The sequence below is a fragment of the Mustela erminea genome, chromosome 10, assembly GCF_009829155.1.
Source record: "Mustela erminea isolate mMusErm1 chromosome 10, mMusErm1.Pri, whole genome shotgun sequence".
In the NCBI taxonomy this organism is placed as follows: Eukaryota; Metazoa; Chordata; class Mammalia; order Carnivora; family Mustelidae; genus Mustela; species Mustela erminea.
In genome coordinates this window covers 41,163,565-41,184,163 of record NC_045623.1, presented here as the reverse complement: position 1 = coordinate 41,184,163, position 20,599 = coordinate 41,163,565, and the positions used below count along the sequence as shown (strand labels likewise).

At 35.9% G+C, this 20,599-nt stretch overlaps 1 long non-coding RNA gene across 3 annotated transcripts in view; it reads left to right on the top strand.

Annotated features, from left to right (window-relative positions):
• The window catches only part of LOC116567026, a 67,248-nt gene extending 47,149 nt beyond the window's left edge, over window positions 1-20,099 (top strand). For all 3 annotated transcript variants that reach the window (XR_004276081.1, XR_004276084.1, XR_004276080.1), the window contains one exon: window positions 19,787-20,099. This is a non-coding gene — a long non-coding RNA (uncharacterized LOC116567026). The remainder of the gene's footprint in view (window positions 1-19,786) is intronic.
• Window positions 20,100-20,599: the final 500 nt, after the last annotated feature.

Here is a 20,599-nt window from a genome sequence, read left to right as displayed (position 1 = left end):
GAAAAGTTAAAAAAATAGAGTAAGAAAAAAATAAAATTAAGAGAAATTTAATTTAACTTTGCAAGACTAAAGGATCATGGGGAGAAAGCCCACTTTTCAGTTCTGTCTTTATGGAGCTTCCCTGGTCTGATACCTGTGAGCTCTGCCACACTCAGACACCTCCGATCTTTCACTGACCCCACGGGACCTGAGACCACACCATCCCCTCGAGGGTTCCACCCCTGCTTAGACTCTGGAGTGATGTCCCTTAGTGGAGCAGAGTTCTAAAAGTTCTGATTTTGGGTTCTGCTCCTCCACCGCTTGCGGAGAGCCAGCCCCTCCTTCTGCGGTTTATCTTCCCGTAGCTTTGGATTCACTTCTTCGCAAGTCCTACCTTTCAAAAAGTGGTTGATTTTCTGTTCCTAGAATTGCTGCTCTTCTTCTCTTCAGTCTCCTGTTGGGTTTGTAGGTGTTTGGAATGGTTTGATAACTATGTAGCTGAACTCCTGTGACCTGATGTCATCTCAGTCTGCTACTCCTCTGCCATCTTGCCTCCCCTCCCAGAATTATGTTTGACCAAATAGCTGGACACCCATAGCCCAGTCATATTGACACAGAAAATTAATCATCGCAGCATCACAGGTTATTTTAACGTGTTTAAAAACACTATATTTTGCTAGTTATGAACTCAATTCCAGGACACTGTCCAGGGAACCTCTTTTTTTCCCCCCTTAAACATTAGAATGTGTGATAGAGTCAGGTAACATCAGTAATTGAAGGGACAATGAATGACAGGATATTTCCTTCCTTGTTCTACATGAATCTCAAGGGCTAACGGATTTTGCTCTGCTTCATTAAAATCCCAGAGACAGAGTATCTGGCAATTATGGGCAGTGATATTCCTTAGTTTACATGTTCTTTTGAGAGTAGCCTGTATTCTTGATGAGCCACATTTGCAGGGTACCTCTCTCTGGTGCCTGGAAGTCCTCTTGTGTTTGCCTCTCCCTGTGACTCCATCAGCTCATGCTGCTGGCTCATTGTCATTCTGTTGGCATCTGAGAAGAGGGCATCATGGATCCTGTACCTAAATGCTGCAGAAATGATGATTAGAGGGAGAAACATCAGTGAGTTGTTGTGGAAAATGATCTTCCTGTAAGTAATAAGGGGAGATGTGTTGTTGCAGTTTATAAACTGAACTATCACATCAAGACCCCAACTATTTAAAGTACACCTGCTAGTTTTCAAAAGAAGAGATGAGCTCAGTGGGATTCCTGGGTGTTATACATTTTATTTTAAATGGATTTTTGTGGGAAAAAATACCTTTTGGTTATTTTAAAGAGTTTAAGGTGCCAGGGAAAATATACTTTATTTGTAAAAGCTTGAAGTTTTGAATATTCTGCCTGCATTTTCAACATTTATCTCATTTACCCTTATTGATCAACTTATCTCCTTCCTCAGAGTATTTTAGTAGTGATCATTTTAGAGCATTAAAACCCATTATCCCACAACCCTTCCACCCAAACACAATTAACTTTTCTTTATGATCTATCAAAAAATGTATTTGTGTTCTCTATAATTCTGTATAGCTATGGTAAAAAGTCATGTCTTTTTAAGTCATTATTTTTTCTTTATCTAGCCCCTTTGAAAGTCATCTTTTTTCCTTTGGGAAAATTTTCTCTTCCATTACCAGTCCTTATTCAGTGTCAGCCATGACAATATGGTAAAACTGGTGGTATACAAGATAAGCAATCATTTTCTGAGTTTCTATCACTATTTGAAGTATAAATATGAGGTAATGAATCTACTGTTATAGAGGCAAACAAAATACTTTGCAAGACTCATTCAGTCAAATAAGTTTATTGAGCTAAGCAGAGTAATATTCTTATGGAATAATATATATGTGTATATATACAATATTTTAAAAATATACTTTTATGGAAAATCTGTCATGTGCTGAGGTTACATCTGGTTTGGCCTTTAAGATGGGTTAATTTATTACAAATTATGTTTTTAAAAATAGTCTTTTAGAAAGGAATATGGTAGACCCCGTATTTTATTTTTAAGAGAGTGCTGTTCTCATGACAGTTATTAAACTCCCCAGGCCCAGTGATGTTTCTGTGCTTAGTAAAGAAAGTCATGTGTGTTAATAGCTTTTAATTGGCAAATGTATTTTAAATAAAACAAATTTTGATTTTGGAACATAGTGCCAGAGGATGTCATTGAAGGTATAAGCATATGGCCATCAGAATCCGGATAAAGGCCCTGAAGTTTTAAAATCCTAATGCTTCCTGCATAACTGAGCTCTGAGAGGGGAAATGAAGGAATTATCCTTTCTTGATACTCCAGAGTACCACACTATCAAGTGCATTATGGTGGTTTTATACCTCCTCAAGAGGATCATTAGTCTATTTCTCTACAACAGTTTTTATGTTTTTTAATGTACATCAGTGTGGAAGGAATATCTAACTAACCTATTTATAAGGATCATAAAAGATTGTTTTCCCTCTTAAAATTACATTATAAAAAAATGAATCTTCCCTATGCTTTATTGCTGGATATGTTTTCAAGATTTTTCTCTTTGTGAAACATTTATTTTCCCTTAAAAAATAGTCGCCATTTTACTTGTCCTCTCTCATTAAGGGAGAAAGAACAATTTTAAGAGTGGTTTGAAAAGAGAACAAGCTCCCAAATTATCTCCAGACACAGTGATTTAACCCTTGTCTACCTGAAAATCTAGTATAAACTACAATAGGAACAGTTTTCCTATTCATAACTAAAGATAAATCTCCATAGTTACAATGTAAGAGAATCACTAAAAAGGTTTAAAAGTTCTGAATTGGCAGTAAGCCAATCATGTAAAAGACTCAGTCTTATTCCTATTCTAAATCTGCCTAAAATGCTTGATTTGCACCTATATTTTAAGTACACTGTGATAAATACACATCCCCTAAGGAATTAATTTTCTGCTGTGACTTTTGGAGACTTGTTGTGTTATTAAGTGATAGATAATGTGTGTATCTCCTGCAATGCTCAAGTTATGTTGTAGTAACAAACAATTTCAAATTTCCATTGGCTAGATATATCACAGTTTATTTCTCTTCTAGTTGCAGGGCAACTGGGAGCTCTGCTGAATGTAGTCACTTGGTAACCCAGGCTATGGAGGTTTTATCTCTGCTGTGTTTCCAGTGCCACCCATGCAGGATTTAATCTCTGTAGCCATGCTAGAAAGCAAGGAAATGCTAAAATAACCAGGACAAAACAAAACAAAACAAAACAAAATCTTGGTATTTTCTAAGGGGACACACAAGAGTTCTCAATGGCTAAATGTGGAACAATTTGAGCAAAAACGAAAAATTTTTTAAGCATTTTCCCTACTTCCTGGATTGTTGCAGAGATTAATTTTCTAGAAAGCTGAGTTAGCAGTCCATATTTTCCATCTGCTGAAATAACTACAACTATTACACTTATCATGTTTTACTTTCCATTTTGCTGCTCCGTCTTTTCTTTCTGAGAAAGATAGGAAGGTCTCAAAATGCCTGTCAGATAAGTTGATCATTTAAAACTGCCACTGACTTGAGGTGCAGTGAACAACAAAAATCCTTTTTTCAGAAGACATTACACATTCCAAAAGGAAAAAGATTCATAACGCTGAAAGATCTAGTTTGGCTAAGATAGTCATTTCTTCCCTATAAAGACTATCTCATAGCCATGGTTAGTTGTAGGGATAATAATTCCATGGTTTCTTCTACTGACCATGGTGTTTCCAGGAAAGGGAACCAAACCTATATTAGGATATTAAGTGTACTGATTATGGTTTTTCTAATATAGCATGCTGTTCTTTTAGTTTAGCTTCTATGTACAATGCATCGGTACTGCAATTCAATATTATGTATTATAATGATAATTTTTATATTTGCTCTGGATGGCTAAGGTTTTTAAAAAAATCATTCCACCATTTTTGTCATATGATACTAGTAGAATGCAATCTCTTGCTCTCTCTGTTACAAAGAAGCTAATTGCTAAAGCTATTCATATAAATGAAAGGCTCTTTATCAAGTGTGTGCTGTGATTTGGTTCTGTTGCCATAGCATGAACTGTCACTATCAGCTTGGGTCATAAAGCTTTTGGATAACTGGTAGACAGTAATCACCGCCAATCTGGGCTAGATGTTTTAATTGTCAGTTCAGGCCTAGAGAGCACTGACTTGCACTCCATCTGCCAGCAGATCTCCTTAGGCATGGAACTATCACTGCTATTGGAACGTAATTTCTCATGCAAAAATATTAGAAGTATACCAAAGAGGCATGAGATAAAGTGACTTTTATTTTAATTGAGATAAGGGACATTGAATGGAAACAGTGAGGAATGGTCGAAAACAGTGGGGTTTCTTGTTTACAGGCAAAATAGTTCAGAACTACTTCACCCTGGAGAGTGCTCTTGGAATTGGATGAGAAGAGACAAGAGCTAGGAATAGACTCTCAGGCCTGCAAACAAACATTTTCTGGAGAGATTTATTCTTCCTTTTGTGCTGTAGAAAAACGAAGGGAATGTGGCTGGACATGTGCTATCAGTTGGTTTCCTCCATAACTGAATCCCACATCATTAAGGGCCTTGGAAATACAACAGCATTTTATATTGGCTGCTAAGTTGTACTTGTAGCCAGCAAAGCGAACAAAGGTTTTGGGTAAATGTGTTCTTGGCGGCATATACTGCCTTGTAAGAGGGTTGATGTTTTCCACACCAGATAAAAATTCTCTGTGACCACCTGTGCCATATGCCATTACCAATCCCCTCAGCTCGAGGACCCCTTTAGCCAGTACAAAAGACCTCTTTACTATCATTGGAATTCAAAAGACTTGAAAGGCCTCCAGGAGGCACTATAGAGAATCTGCAGTTAGAATTAAATACCTTTTAGTTGAGGAGAACCAGTTTCACACTGGTCTCTGAACTTGGAAATCTTAGCATTTTTCCCCCGGGAGACAGGGTATTGAAATCAGATTGCTGAAGCTGTGTTACATGAATGAGAGCTTAAAAAAAGATTAAAGAAGTTTAAGGCAAAGTTCAGATATATCTTTACTATCTTCCTCAGCACATTGACACAAAGGATTAAATGCAGTTTAACAGAAAAGTGGAAAAATGATTTTAATAGAATATGGTCAGAATTTGGGAACTCAAGGATTGTTATCTATATTCCTGAAAGTAGAATATTTTCACATAAAATTGAGAAGTCATTGAAGTTGTATTCTTCTGTAATGACATACAGAAAAATCCCTATTTATTTTGACCTGAGAGAAGGAGTTAGGGGAAAAAAAATCTCTCCTAGGAACCAATATCTTATTTCACTTTCTTCCTGACTCACAATCACACCTGATTTATTGTTAACATCTACCGGTGGCTGAGGTTGTTAAACACCCCTGAGCTGTGCTTGAAGTATCATTTATAATAAACACAAACTTTGTATAAAATAAATATTCCTAACTGATATTAGTATAGCTGGGTTGTAAAAAAAAAAAAAAAAACTATTGAAGATAGAATCCTTAATATCTAATGCATATATGATCAAGAATTTAAATGAATTTGCTTTCCTGGTACTTACTATTAAAAATTAAATTAAGACCAAGATGACACTCTAAGACATTGTACTTTGATGGTACTTGGTGGAGGGAAAAATGTTCCCCAAGTGCTAACTTGAAGAGCCCCAGGAGATTCTGAGAAATATACTTTTTGAATACTTCAACTTATAGTGTCTTTTCAGTACTCAATTAGCATAATTTGACACAATTACAGGTATAAACATTTTATAGGCACTTGGTAGCAGGAGTGTCAAAAAAGTGTTGATTTCCATCCACTTATATTGGCAACACTCACCTAGTTCTAGCATGACACTTGAATGAGCAGTGAAATATGCTCCCTACTATTAATAAAATTCAAAGCATATTTCATCTTGACACCATATCACAAGTTTGACACTGCGGTTCCTCTCTGTGGAATTTTGAGTCATGGAGACATCCCCTTGCTACATCCCCATCTCAACTAGATGATAATTTGATTCAGACTATTTCAATACATGCCAATATGTATATCTCCCATGCAAAATGGAGGCATACCCACAGAGAAAAGAAGGTATAACTGACAGGTCAACATCATTTTTGTGAAGTCGTACCTTAGTGGTTTAAAAAAAAAATACTGAAGTATGACTTTTACTAATTCTCCTCTTCTCACACTTTATCAACAGGACTTTTAAGAATATGAAGTTGCATGGAACAAAGAAATTATTCTTAACTGTCTTAATAAAATTCTATTTTTAATGAATTGCTTTTTTAAAATTTCAATCATGGAAGAGTTAGGTTAAGCAGCTGTAAAGCATTTCCAAATTCAGCAGCATGGGGGATTTATTGACTTCGGCAACTTCCAGCAAGTGTTTGGTTTGATTTGTTGTTTTCTAGACAGGCAGACCTTTATGTGTATGTGTGTATGACCAAAATGCCTGAAGAAGAAGAAGAAGAAAAAAAGAATGATAAGTACAAGAAATATGGGAGAAAGAAACTCAATCATTAGGGAAAAGAGGATGAAAATGATGAGATTTGACATTCCTTCAGCTCTATTTTCCCTCATTGTTAATCATTTCAGGTTTCCCAGAGTTGAGATGAAGTCCATTTGTTTTGGCACCCTCTTACCTGTGATTTAGCAGCTCTGATTAAAATTCATGCCGAATAAAAACAATCTGATTCATCATAATACAATGGAAAAGAGAAAACAAGGTCCATATCAGTCAAAAGTATTTTTGGTCAACATAATTTAACTATACTGGTTAGTTTAATTTTTCAATGTTTTTTTCTTATATTTGTACTTATTTTTAGAAGTTGGTTTTTAGAGACATATTGTCTCAAATTTCCTCTGTAAAATTTTGCCAAAACTAGGTGATTTTTTTAATTTTGAATTTACATTTCTCAGCCTGATACTGAGAATAAAAACCATCTTAGGGATGGTTTTTATTTAGACCTTTAAAAGTAAGAAGAGCAAAATACTGTGAATATTTCTTCATATCTATACATTGATATATAGTTTTTGAAATACTTTGATGTTATTTCAGTTGATATTCATAATAACACAAGTAGGGAGGACAGTTCTGAGATTATGTGAAATTGTTTTTCAATATTTGGAAACTGAAATATGTTCTTGGAATTCTGACCATATTATTGACCTATAGCACACATTTTATATACCTCTTAAGGTTAGAACAATTGTTATCCCCATTTTATAGATGAAAAAGCTGAGGCTTGGAGTAGTTAGTAAGTTTATCAAGGTTAGGAGGTAGTGAGTGTAAGAGTTCGAAGTTGAACTCAAGACTCTTCTGATTCCAGAGTTTAAGATTTTATTTTATTTTTTTAAGATTTTATTTATTATTTATTTATTTATTTGACAGAGAGATCACAAATAGGCAGAGAGGCAGCCAGAGAGAGAGAAGGGAAAGCAGGCTCCCCACTGAGCAGAGAGCTCAATGTGGGGCTTGACCCCAGGGCCCTGGGATCATGACCTGAGCCAAAGGCAGAGGCTTTAACCCACTGAGCCACCCAGGTGCCCCTCCAGAGTTTAAGATTTTAACTTGTACTGGAAGCTGTTTCTTTTGAGAGAAGCTCACTTAACCCTTCCTTTTTTTTTTTTTTAATTATTTTTTGGAGTAATTTTAAGTTTACAATAGAATTGAGGGAAAGGTACAGTAATCTCCCATTTACCTCCTGCCCCCACACATGCATAATCACCCCCATTATCATACTCACTTGCTAGAATTTTTTTATGAAAGATGAACCTACATTGACATATCATAATCACCCAAATCCACAATTTACCATAGGGTTCACTCGTGTTGTACATTCTCTGGGTTTGGGCAAATATATAATGACATATATATATATACTTCATCATAACATCATATGGAGCATTTTCATATCCCTAAGAAGCCTCTGCTCTGCCACCTTCCTGCTTAAGTCCAGGCACCAGTGATGTTTTTATTGTCTCCATAGTTTTGCTTTTTATAGAATGTCATATAGTTAGAATCATTTAGTATGTTTCCTTCTCAGAATATTTTCTTTTACATACTAATATGCATTTGTTTCCTCCATGTCTTTTCATGGCTTGAGAGTGCATTTCTTTTTTAGTGTCAATAATATTCTGTTGTTTGGAGGAACCCCATTTATTTATTACCCTACTGAAGGACATCTTGTTTGCTTCCAAGTTTTGGTGATTATGAATAAAGCTACTATAAGCATACACATCCAGGTTTTGTGTGTGTGCGTGGATGTAAGTTTTATTTTTTTATTTTTTTTAAAAATATTTTATTTATTTATTTATTTATGAGAGAGAGAGAGAGAGGTCACAAGTAGGCAGACAGAGACAGAGAGGGGAAGCAGGCTCCCTGCTGAGCAGAGAGCCCGACTCTGGGCTTGATCCCAGGACTCTCAGATCATGACCTGAGCTGAAGGCAGAGGCTTAACCCACTGAGCCACCCAGGAGCCCCATGGATATAAGTTTTAAACTCCTTTGGGTAACTATCAAGGGAATGATTGCTGGATTGTAAGAGTATGATTAGGTTTTTTAGGAAACCACCAAACTGTCTTACAAAGTGGCTCTACCATTTTGCACCCCTACCAGTGGTAAATGAGAATTGCCGCTGCTCTGTTTCCTCAGGAGTGTTTGGTCTTGGCACTGTTCTAGATTTTGGCCATTTTAATAGGCTAAACTCTTTCTTTCTTCTTCTTCTTCTTCTTCTTCTTTTTTATTTAATAAACTGAATCCTAGACAGGCAGTTTTTGAGACCCAATTCTCAGCCATTTAGTAGAAAAACTAGAGTTCAGATCTTGATGTTAGGTTACTGATGGTACTGAGTTTCTGTAGCTACATTGTTCTCTCAGTTGTAAAACTTCATACATGGATCACTGCATAGGTGAAGTAGTTACTTAACTCAAATATGTTTAATAATTAATGGCAACTAGAGGTGATTTCTTACCTGTGCTTCATGAATTAGATATTTCAGAGCTGACAGTAGTATAGATTTATTCCCTAGCTCAGATGGGATTTGAACTTGCCGTGATCACTCAGCTGTATGGATCAAATCATACTTTCTGAATGTCATTCCCCCTTAATGTGCTATCCCTTTACCTACACTGATCAATGGGCTCCTGGTTACAAGGATAGGATTGGAAGTGGTTTTCTTTCTTTCTTTCTTTCTTTTTTTCTTCTTCTCTTGATGCTTTCAAAAGCATTAAAGGATACTACTCCTTTTGTGGGCCCTTGGGCTAAGGGTGAGGCTATGGTGCACATTATAATAGCCAGCCAAGGCCAATCCTGACCTTTCTTTGCTCTTCCTTGAATGAGATTTTGAAATAGACAGAGATAAAGTGGGAAAGACAAACTGTAGAACAATATAACTTTTAACATCTATGATACACTTTGGAAAGATCAGAGAGGAGCTAAGGCAGAGGGAGGAATAGCAACTTTTTTTTTTTTTTTTTTTTTTTTTTTAAAGAATAAAAGATAGTAAATGTGGGGAATGAAGGGAAGGAGGATGGCACAATGGGGTGAGATGCCAGCATGTCAGGTAATTAACTGAGTTCCTCTTATAATTAAGTGAGTTGACCTTTACCTATCTCCAAGTCTTTTTGGTTTTGTTCTTTTCTGGGAAAAGGAATGTGACAGTGCAGAACCAGTGAGGAGGTATTAGTTGCCTCATAATGAGCTCCATTCCCAAATGGGATAGGACAGTTTTTGCAACTGAGAAGGTTGTATCAATGACTTTAAAGAATAGTAGAAATACCTGTCCACTCTCCCTGTGAGTATGAGCTGGAGAAACCAGAGGATTCTTACTCTGCTTGCGTAATAATACATCATTTGCTGGTCTGTAGTTGTACATAAAGGCTTAGTGAATTTGAGGGAGGAAGAGAATCTTGAGGACAGAGAGAGAATCGTCAGCAGGCTCCCTGCCCAGCGTGAGTTTGATGCAGGATTCAGCTCACAACCCTGAAATCATGACCTGAGTGGAATCAGGAGTCTGAGGCTTAACCAACTGAGCCACCCAGGGGCCCTGAGGCTTAGTAATTTTTTCTTTTTAAAGATTTATTTATTTATTTGAGAGAACATTCATGAGCAAGGGAAGGGCAGAGGTAGAGGAGGAAGAGGCAGAGAAATAGACTCCCCTCTGAGTACAGAGTTGGATTGGGAGCTGGATCCCAGTGTCCTGAGATCATGACCTGAGCTGAAACTGAGTGGGAAGCTTAATCGTCTGAGCCACCCAGGCACTCCTGGGCTTAGTCAATCTTAAAATGAAATGGAAGCTATTTATGCATATTTATTTTAAGGGGTAAAATAGAAAAAAAATACTATATTTTGTTCTTATGCACTTTTTTTCACATTTAACATAGTTTAAGTTAGAATGTATTATAATTGATGGAGTTTTACATTAGCTATTGATGAAGTGGCAGTTGTAAGGAAGGTGTCACTGTGTGCATGTGTGAGCCTAATTGTTATTCTCTGTGGCGTGCCTGGGCAGTGGGAACCTCTTGACATTTCAGTCAAAAACCATCAGGATTATTTGAGGAAGGAATATGAGTGCAAAATGGGAGTCAGTTTGAAAGAAGAGGCAGGGGACAATTTTAAGAAATGCTGCGTCACCAATGCTCTTGATAGCACAGAGGTTACTATCATGTAATGTAATATCTATGACTCTGAGATGAAATGTAGCTCAGGAAGGTTGGATTCTAGTGCAGAAGTTTTTAAGCTATAACAATATATTGTGTTAATATTTTTATTTTAACCTATGAATGAGAACAATGCATGATAAAAATCTATATGTAAATGAATCTGAGTTCCTTCAGGGGCGCCTGGGTGGCTCAGTGGGTTAAAGCCTCTGCCTTCGGCTCAGGTCAGGATCCCGGGGTCCTGGGATAGAGCCCCACATCCGGCTCTCTGCTCAGTGAGGGACCTGCTTCCTCCAATCTCTCTGCCTGCCTCTTTGCCTACTTGTGATCTCTGTCGGTCAAATAAATAAATTAAAATCATGAAAAAAAAAAAAAAAAGCTCCTTCACAAAATATGAAATAAAACCCCCATGTAGTAAGAAAGCATTGTGTCCTAGTTTGTTTGTCAACATTTGTTTGATTTCCTAGTGGTGCATCTTACAATTAATGGCAACTTGATTTGATGAAATACTGCAGTTTAAAAATTACATGTTGGGAAAAAAAAAATTACATGTTGGGGAAATAAAGTTTTCCTAAATTATAAATCAAAGGTAAACTCAAGAAATTAACTACTGAGTATCTAAATCACATGAGAGTTGAGAAGAGAATGGAGAAAAGTGGATGTTCCTCTGAAGTAGAAAATCTGAGCGGTTATTTTGCTTTTGATACTGAGCAGCTGTGACCTTGGGCAAATCACTTCAATTCTCCGGATCTCTGTTTCCTAACCTGTAAAATGAAGAGTTTGTCTAAAATAATCTCCATTGTGCCTTTATGATCTTGGATTCTACATATTCAAAACAGAAATGTGGTGGATAAAAGATTAAGTTTACCCACTGCCTATTATTTTATCTCCTTTCTCCTAATGGAATTTTGCCTGATGTGCAACTGATATTCCTTACATTTTAGCTTAAACTAAACCAGGGTTCATTTAGCTGAACTCTCTTCAGCTCCTATGAGGTATGGGAAACAAGTGGTCAGCCAGCCTCTTCTCACTAATTCTATGCATACTTGAAAAACTTATGAATAGATACCAAGGATTTCTCCTTCTCTAAGAAAATAATCTTAAGTTCTTTTTAAAAAATTAAAAAAAAAAGATTTAGTTATTTGAGAGAGAGAGTGAGAGAGAGGGAACATGCTTGTGTGTAAGCAGGAGGAGGGGCAGAGCAAGAGGGAGAGAAGCAGACTCTCCCCTGAGCGTGGAGCCCCAGATGCAAATACATAGCGAAAGAAGAGTTTTGAATGAATTAGATGGTGTGGTGTGTGGTGGATTGCAGGGGAGAGGATGTGAGGCAACAAGACTAGTGAGATACTTCGGCAGTAAAGCTGCTGTGATGTTCAAAGGGCCAAGTATGGTGGGTGGGAAGTCATGATACACAAAGAGGGACAATGACATGAAGAATGGAAGGGGCTTATTGTTGATCAGCCGAGGGCATCAAAGGGAAGAAGCATTTCTGAGTGATATGACTCAGGAATGGTAGGGCATTTTAGGAATTGACTAACAGATTTAGGAAGAATGAGAAACATTTTGTTGAGTGCAAGAGTGGCATCCAGACAGAAATGCCCAGCTAAGATGAAGGAAGTTAGGTTGAAGCTTGCAAAGGGCTGAAGTGAAATCCTTGGTAAGTCTTTTGTATGATTAAACAGGATACATTATCTTTTTCTTTCCTTTGAAATAATATCAGAAAGTTATGGGAGAGTAGTGGCTTTTGAAAAACACTTAGCCTTATGGGACCTCAGTTTCCTCTTCTCTAAACCTGATGTTGGATGATCCCTATGGGACAGTTCCCAAATTGAAACAGATATGCGAAGTGTGAATTTAAGGATTAGCTGTGTTGGACTGAGAATTATGTCATATCAGTATATATTGTATTATACTTTACCTAGCTTCTTTTTGAATTTTAAAATCAAATGTTCTAGATGTTTAAAATGCTTAAGATATTATTGAAAAAGCAGTATGTTCAAAAGGTAGAAAACCTGTTTCCTTCCTTACTATACTGTGCTCCCAGATCTGAAGCAGGGTACAGAGATACAACCAAAGAAATTGACAAACGATAAACACATAGTCCAGCAGCCTAAGGTGTTTATATAATGTATGTAATAATACAGAAAATAAGATTAACTTCAAAGGAAATCTATACAAGGGGGTTATTTGTCTGTACCAGAAATAGAAACCATAGGTGTAAAAATAGATATGCATGAAAACTTTACAATTTATATGTATGTGTAAACGATTCTCCATGAAATATATGTGTGATGATTAAGCATGTAAATTTGAATTGCAAGCACAGACTGCAGTTGTGCTCACCTAATCATCCATTATATACACAGTTTACTGATTTGCACGCTCAGTATTTGATAGGATCAAATATTATCTGGATGTCACTTAAATGTCCTTGGTTTGTAAGTTTAGAGTTGTTCAAAATAAAAAGGTTCACTTCTCTCACTGGCATACCACTTTACTGTGCTCTGCCTACATTTTAACACAACCAAGTGCCCATAGCTTTTTTTCAAATTTCTTTTGCCTTTAATTCTGTAGAGCTAAATCTGTTACTTAGTGATTTACTAAAAAGAAAATTTATTTTAATAATGGCTGTGCTGATCATATTAAGCCATTATATCTCTACTTGTTCCACAGGCTATGGAACTATATTTTAATTTTTTTTTTTGTGATAGCTTGATTTGTAGAATTTTATCTCTCTGTAGTGGGGCATTTGAAACTTTGAGGAATAGTTTTATGTTAATGATTAGATTTGATATTTATTCTCCTTACCCACATTTTATCATCAAATATTTATTTTAGTATGTGTTATCTTTGATTCTGAGGTCCCATAGGGCTGAGTGCATGGTTCTTGGCAGAAAATTTTGGTCGAAGAGATGTGCAGGAATGGACTTATGATTAGTTGTAAGGATAAAATAGAAAAAATTTGGAAATGGGTGTAAATCACAGTGTTCTCTTTAGAGATTTGTACAAGAAGAGTTTCTTTCCCTTTTGCTGCACCAACCTGAAGTATTTGTTTGGAGTTAATTATACCTACCCCAAGCAGATGATGACAGCATAGTGGTCAAGAGCTCAGTCCTTAGAGTTCGGATATGGTAATCATCAGCTAGATTTCATAATCTGTATAAACTTAGGGTTTTTAATGGAAAGAAATGTTAATCTCCCGATGGGTGTATAATGTTGATGGTGCAATGCATGTGAAGCACTTGGAGGTAGCAAACACATACTTGTTATCTTGGGAGTTGCCATTTCTTCCTTATATGTCAGTGCTTCATCAAAATTTTCGTGGCTTAGCCAAATGGTACCTTTTAAATCAGAGGCAAACCTATTATTATTCTCTTTTCACAGCTTTTAAAAAGTTTAAAAAATTCTTAGAAATATTTGCTTTGAGAATATTCAAGCACACACATAAATGAAAAACAAGTAATACTACTGGGGAACTTTGGTCCTGCACTAATGGTCCATTCTCATAAGAATATTTACCAGGTACTTTTCATGAAATACATATTTTAAATCTGACAATAATCTGCAAAGTGATATTACTATTATTTGTATGTTATTGTTGAGAAAATTAAGACTTATTGTGGCCAAATATCTTTCCCAAAGTCAGAGAGGTAAAAAATTGTGCATTCTAGGATATATCATTGTACAAAGACTAGAACTTTTTGTGTTTGTTACACGAAGTTGCTTTTTTAGGTGCATTAAAGAAAAAAATCACAACCATTTTTGAATTAAAAAAATACCGGAATGACAACTATGTACTCCCAGCGTCTGACAACAACTCTAGGTTAAGTAAGCATATTTATTGATCCAAAATACTATGCTATGCAAGTCAAATGAAGTACATGTGAAAACAATCCTTCATCAATTTTGAGAATATAAACATTCCTCTGAAGAGGAAAAAAAAGTCTACATTTTTCAATTTAACTACATCCCTTAAGGAATTTTCTCCCTTAGTTTCTTTTTCTCACTCACTGAAATGTTACTAGGTTGAATATCACTCAAATAAATAAATAAGCCTATTTCTTTCCATTAACTTGCCAACGTGTAAAAAGACTAGGAGATTGATTTACTTTCAGGAATCAATTCAGAGGTAATTCTTTTAGATCTAGTGCAACTTTTTATTCTTCTAGTCTCTCTAACTATCAAGCCAATAATATCTGTTTTGTATTTTTGGCCTTGAAATTCCTTTGCAGTGAGCTTCAGTGACTGAACTAGATATATCTCTACTATTTGTTTTAGCAAAAAATATTATTGATGAAAAGGAAAAGTAGGAGATATAATAACAAGAAATTGTTCAATTTTCATTAGTTTCTGCTCTGTATGACATGTAGAAAAATGGAGAAAATACAGAAAAGTCAGTAGTAGAGTCTTTAAAGGTAAATTTGGTTATCAAAAAAACAACAGTGGGGGTCACTTGGGTGGCTCAGGCAGATAAGAATAAGCATCTGCCTTTGGCTCAGGTCATGATCCCAGAGTCTTGGGGTTTGAGCCTCACATCCAGCTCCCTGGAGCCTGCTTCTCCCTCTGTCTGTCTCTCTTTCTCTCAAATAATAAATCTTAAAAAAAAATCTTGAAAGAGAATAGTGAATATATATGAAATCAGAAGTATATATGGGAAGAGAGAGTGAGGAAGAGAGAGCAAGATATTAAGATTGAGAGAGAGAGAGAGGGAAAAGGAAGGAGAGAAAATTCAAAATAAAGAACTATGTCCTAGAAGCTGGACTTTATTTGTCAAAGAGCCCCTACCTTTATTATTCATGCATATGTTGGAACACTGTAGCAAAACTGCACACGCTTGCGGAAGGACTACTTCAGCAATATAATGTCATATAGCTGTTTCATTTGATGTGTAAGTTAAGAAAAAATCTTATCTATCAGAGTAATCTTTTTGTAGCTATACCACAGATGTTATAAGACTCACTCAAAAGATGGCATCTTTTAAAATTTGAAAACGTCAACTCTGCCAATTTACTCATTACTATTAACAAGATAAAATCATAGCAATATTTAACTCAGCAGGCATTTATTTATTGTTGCTGCTAAAAATGTCTGGCACTACAGAAAAAATAGGGCTTGTGAAAATAATAATACAAATGACAGCAACTCACAGGGAACCTACTATGTACCAGGATTTTATAAACGGTGTCCCTAAATACAACAGCTCTGCAGTGAAGTTTTTATTTTACAGACAAAGAAATGGAGGCTTAGAGAATTTAAGCCTTTTTTGTTTATTTGTTTTTACAATTATATAGGAATATAATCCTAAATCCTAAGTGAGGGCTTGAAGTCTTACCTGTCTAGCTGAACAGACTTTTCTTCCTGGCTCTCTATGCTAAGTTGTTGTACCTAAAATAAAATGCTGTGTATATGTAAAATTATATATCTAAAAAAAACATACATATACAAAAAACTCACATATATAACCATATTCATATCTGTATCTAAACAGACATCCACCTATACCTCCATCAATTTTTATATCTTTTTATCTATATATTTCTCTGTCTCTCTTGCTCTCTCTTCATCTGGGAACTAATGATATATTAATCTACAAAATAACTTAAAGATATATTAGAGTGTGATATGAGCAAGTATACTCTGAACTGAGTAAAATGTGAAAAATTTTCAAGAAGGAAAATGATAGAGGTCGTTGTTTGCATTTACCAGAAAAAAAAAAAGAAGTGTTACTTCACACTTAGTCTTATTGGGAAAATGGGGCCAATTGTGAATAGGAGAGGGAAAGAAAGGAGCAGAACATTTTTTAAAAAAAGATTTTATTTATTTATTCGACAGAGAGAGACACAGTGAGAGAGGGAACACAAGCAGGGGGAGTGGGAGAGGGCGAATCAGGCTCCCCACAGAGCAGGAACCATGATGGGGGGCTCTATCCCAGGACCCCTGAGATCATGACCTCAGCCGAAGGCAGATACTTGTTAACCGAACCACCCAGGTTCCCCAGAACATGTTTTTATTGAACACTTAGTATGTTCTAAGCACAGGAAAGACAGCCTGTTTTGTATACTGTGTGTAATTACCTTGTTATCGTCACTTTACAAATAAGGACAGTTCTACTTAAAAGAGATGAAGCAACTAACCCGTAACACAGTGGAGGACTTGAGCCAAAGTCTGTGGGGGAAGCAAATGCTGTGTGTTTTTCCTATTACCGTGAGATCAACAAAATTATATTAAGTGAAAGTTGGCCCGGAAGCAATATTTAGATAAATTGGAAGGGGGAAGAGACTGAGAATGAGAGGATTTTTTGAGAATTTAATAAAGTAAATCCAGAGCCGAAAAGAAGAAGCCTTAACTAAGGTGATACTACGGTTAGACAAAAGAATAATGTGATTTTATTTCTTCTGAGTGTAAGTGATGCTTATTAAGTCTCTTAAATGCTTTTAGTTTCCAGAAGTTCAAAAGTCACTTCAGGTCTTTCATTCATTCGATAAGAAAAAGTTCATCTAAATTCATCTTTGGAAGTACTTACAAGTGCATGTAGACTATTACATAATTTAAGAGTTTAGAAATGAGCAAATGCGGTGTGCAGAATTTGCTGGGTGTGTAACAGATCAGGCTGGTAAAATAGAATGGAACTCAGTGAGATTAGGTTAAGCATTTCTCACTGCGCTGAGTTATGGTGCAGCTGGAGGGGGAAGATCCTAGTATTTTTAAATGAGTTCACATGTACTGATTCAGTGGGATTTTTCTGAGTGGTTTTCAGAGTGCTCAAAAATGAGATTGCGGAGCAATTTTCAGTGATTTTATTGTTAAAGAATTATGGAGACAAGGATTCGGCAAACTGGAGATAAGCAAATATCACTCAGTTTTGAAAAAGGGAAGAAATACTTTGCAAACTATAGAGTGACCATCTTCATTGATCTCTCGCAAGACCAGAATGAACTAGAGGAAGGTGGTTTCACACTTTAGTTAGAGGAAAAGGTGGTTACTAGGACTCAGTGTAGACTCAGTAAGATCAAAGCATGTGAGAAGAATACATTTCATTTTTGAATGAAATTGATTTTCTGCTGCAACAGACCAACGTGGTGACGTTTCTCTAGGCATATCATCCATCTAGTTGCATGATTATTTTACATCTGCCCTGTCTAGAGATCTGCAACATCCCATCTGCGTTTCTCACTCTTACTTGAGGACCTTAGTTCTTTTTTCACTGAGAAAATGAAAGATACCAGAGGAAACTTCTGTGAGCTTCTTCTGCCAGAATGCTACCTCTTCCTGCACTTGTGCCCGCACAGTCTGCCTTTCCCCAGCTCCTAGGATGAACTGTCCTGCTCCAATGTAAAATTCACCTTCTCCCCTGTGCTCTGCATCCTATTCCCTCTTGCTGATTCATGGCCAGCACACCAGCAATTGGTCCTTCTTGCTCTGATGATACAAACTTCTCTTCTCTCAGATCATCCTCACCAACACGCAGACGTGTTACAGTAGTTCCCATCTTAAAAGACAAATGAAACCAAACACCAACCAAATAAAACCTTCTTTTGTCTATGAATCTACTTCCAATGCTTATTTCATTTATTCCTTTTGGACTAAACCTCCCTGAAAGAGTTGCTCGTATTTTGTTTCTAATTCTCTTCTTCCTGTTTTTTCTTGAACCCACTTCTTTCAGGTTTTGGTAGCTGTACTCCAGTGGAGCTGCTCTTATTAGTATTATCAATACTGATGCCCAGAGGCTTTGACTTAATTAGTTTGGGATGGGGCCTGGGACTTGTTATATTTTTATAAGCTGTCCAATTGATTACGGATTGTAGCTGGGACTGAGAACTGGCCCAGACCTTCCAAGCAGGGACCAAATCCCGTAGCATGCTCACTCCATCATATCGCTGGCTGCCTCACAGGGTTTGCCTTAGACATCCATCCGGTCGGTTTCTCTCTTTGCCTGTTTTGTAGATAAAATAGGGTGATTGTTTTGAATTATTCTTTGTAAGAGTTACCGCAGAGTGCCCCTAAATAGAAAGCTTGCAATGCATTTTAAAATAATATTATGATTTACAAAAAATTGATTCATTCCCGAATTTTATGAAACCTAGCTATTGCATTAGGCCAGGTACATATTTATTTCTCAGTCTTTTGCAGATGCTTGTATGCCTTTATAAACTAATAATCAGAAGAAATATGGGACATAAGCAAATCATTATAATGATAATATAAAACTTTATTTTGTCTCGTACAAAACATCTTCTTTTGAGCAATTTAAAGTATTTTACATCTTTGTAGGACAATACTTGACATGTTGTATTTTTGAATTGAAATATTTTCCCAGACTACTAAAAATTCATAGATGCCCCTAAGCTCAGGGTTCTTTTGTATGTGTGCACAAAAACCTTTGAGGAGTTAAGTGTTATGTATTGAAAATGTAATAGTGGGCAAATTTTCTATCAATCAATCTCTGGGTCTGCCATCTACTTCTACGGTGCTTATCACCCTATCATTCATTTTCTACATATTTTCTCAAGATATACAGTTTGTGGTTTTTTTCCATATTTATGGCACATAATGATTTTTGATGTTTATTTATTCTTATTTCTCTTTTGAGAAAGATCAGGATAACAGCAGTGCACAGTAATGGAAAGAATGAGACAAATAGTTGACTTTTCAACATTCCATAAAATCTTTGAAGATCAAATCAGCAGTTCAATAATCTGAGAATTTTTACAGGCAATCTAGTACTGGACTGGGTTTCCAGTCTTAGCTTGGCCACTAATTAGCCACATGACCTTAGAGGAGCCTCTAAGTGTTCCAGGCTTCAATTTCTTCAACTCTTAAAGGAGTTTAACTTTTAGGTTACTTCAAAATGCTTGTGATTGTATAAAGCTTTTTATAGGTATACTTGGGAAAAAATAATCTTTAATTTAATAAGGATTTTATTGTTTAATAAAAGAATGGGAATAAGGTTATATTAGCTGTGAATAAGCCCCGTTTTAGTGAGTGCTAAAATAAATGAATTTGGTAGTTTTTCTTTATGAAAATTGTCAGAGAAATTAGATCTGTCTTTGAGCACAAACACGAGAATCAGAAGAACAGTAAATGTAATTTTAATTTCATTCATCTTTTTTCAGAGACTGGAGTCAAACTTGGAACTTTTCCAAAGACCCAAGTAAACAGAGAGGAAATTTTGGAAGCTTGAATCAGAGCCAGAATAAACCAGGATTTCTGTTTAGGATGGATATTACAAAAGGATCTGAAAAAAATGATTCAGGGAGATACATTTGGATCTGGAACCAGGCAAAGTTGTTTGAATTAAAATTTTTAGAATTAGAAAATTAACTTGTATCAATATTAATCTATATGAGAGACTACTGAGGACATACAGAAAGGGCATTTGACTAATAACACGTTTATACTCCCTAGTATCAATACTAGGATGATGATAGAGATATCTTCTTAGTGTGTGGGGGGGGAATCATATTAACTCCATGTAATTGTTAATATAGTAAAATAAAATTTGTGTTTAAAAAAATATATAGTTTCGGTTTTGTCCTTAAAAATAAATGAAAAAGAAACATTTCTACTTCTTAATATAATTTTAAAGAAAAAAAAAGTAAGCTGTAGCAAAGGCACTCAGAACTATTTAAAGGAAATAGTGATCAATAGGGTAAAAATACTATTAAATTAAGTCTTGATGTCTGATGTTTAATTGACATAACAGAAAAAAAAGTAGATTGGTGAGATTATCTAGGCCATGGTGGAGTTCTGAAGGAGCCATCCTTTACTCCTACAGTGAAAAGTGATACTAATTATTCAGGTTGATTTTATTACTTGTTTCTGATCGGATTTGCTTAGAGTCATTTAATGTTCAGAACATGTTTTCTGTCTTGTAAAGTCTGGTCAATTGAATAGCAATCTCAATTTTACATAAAAAATTGAGTTGT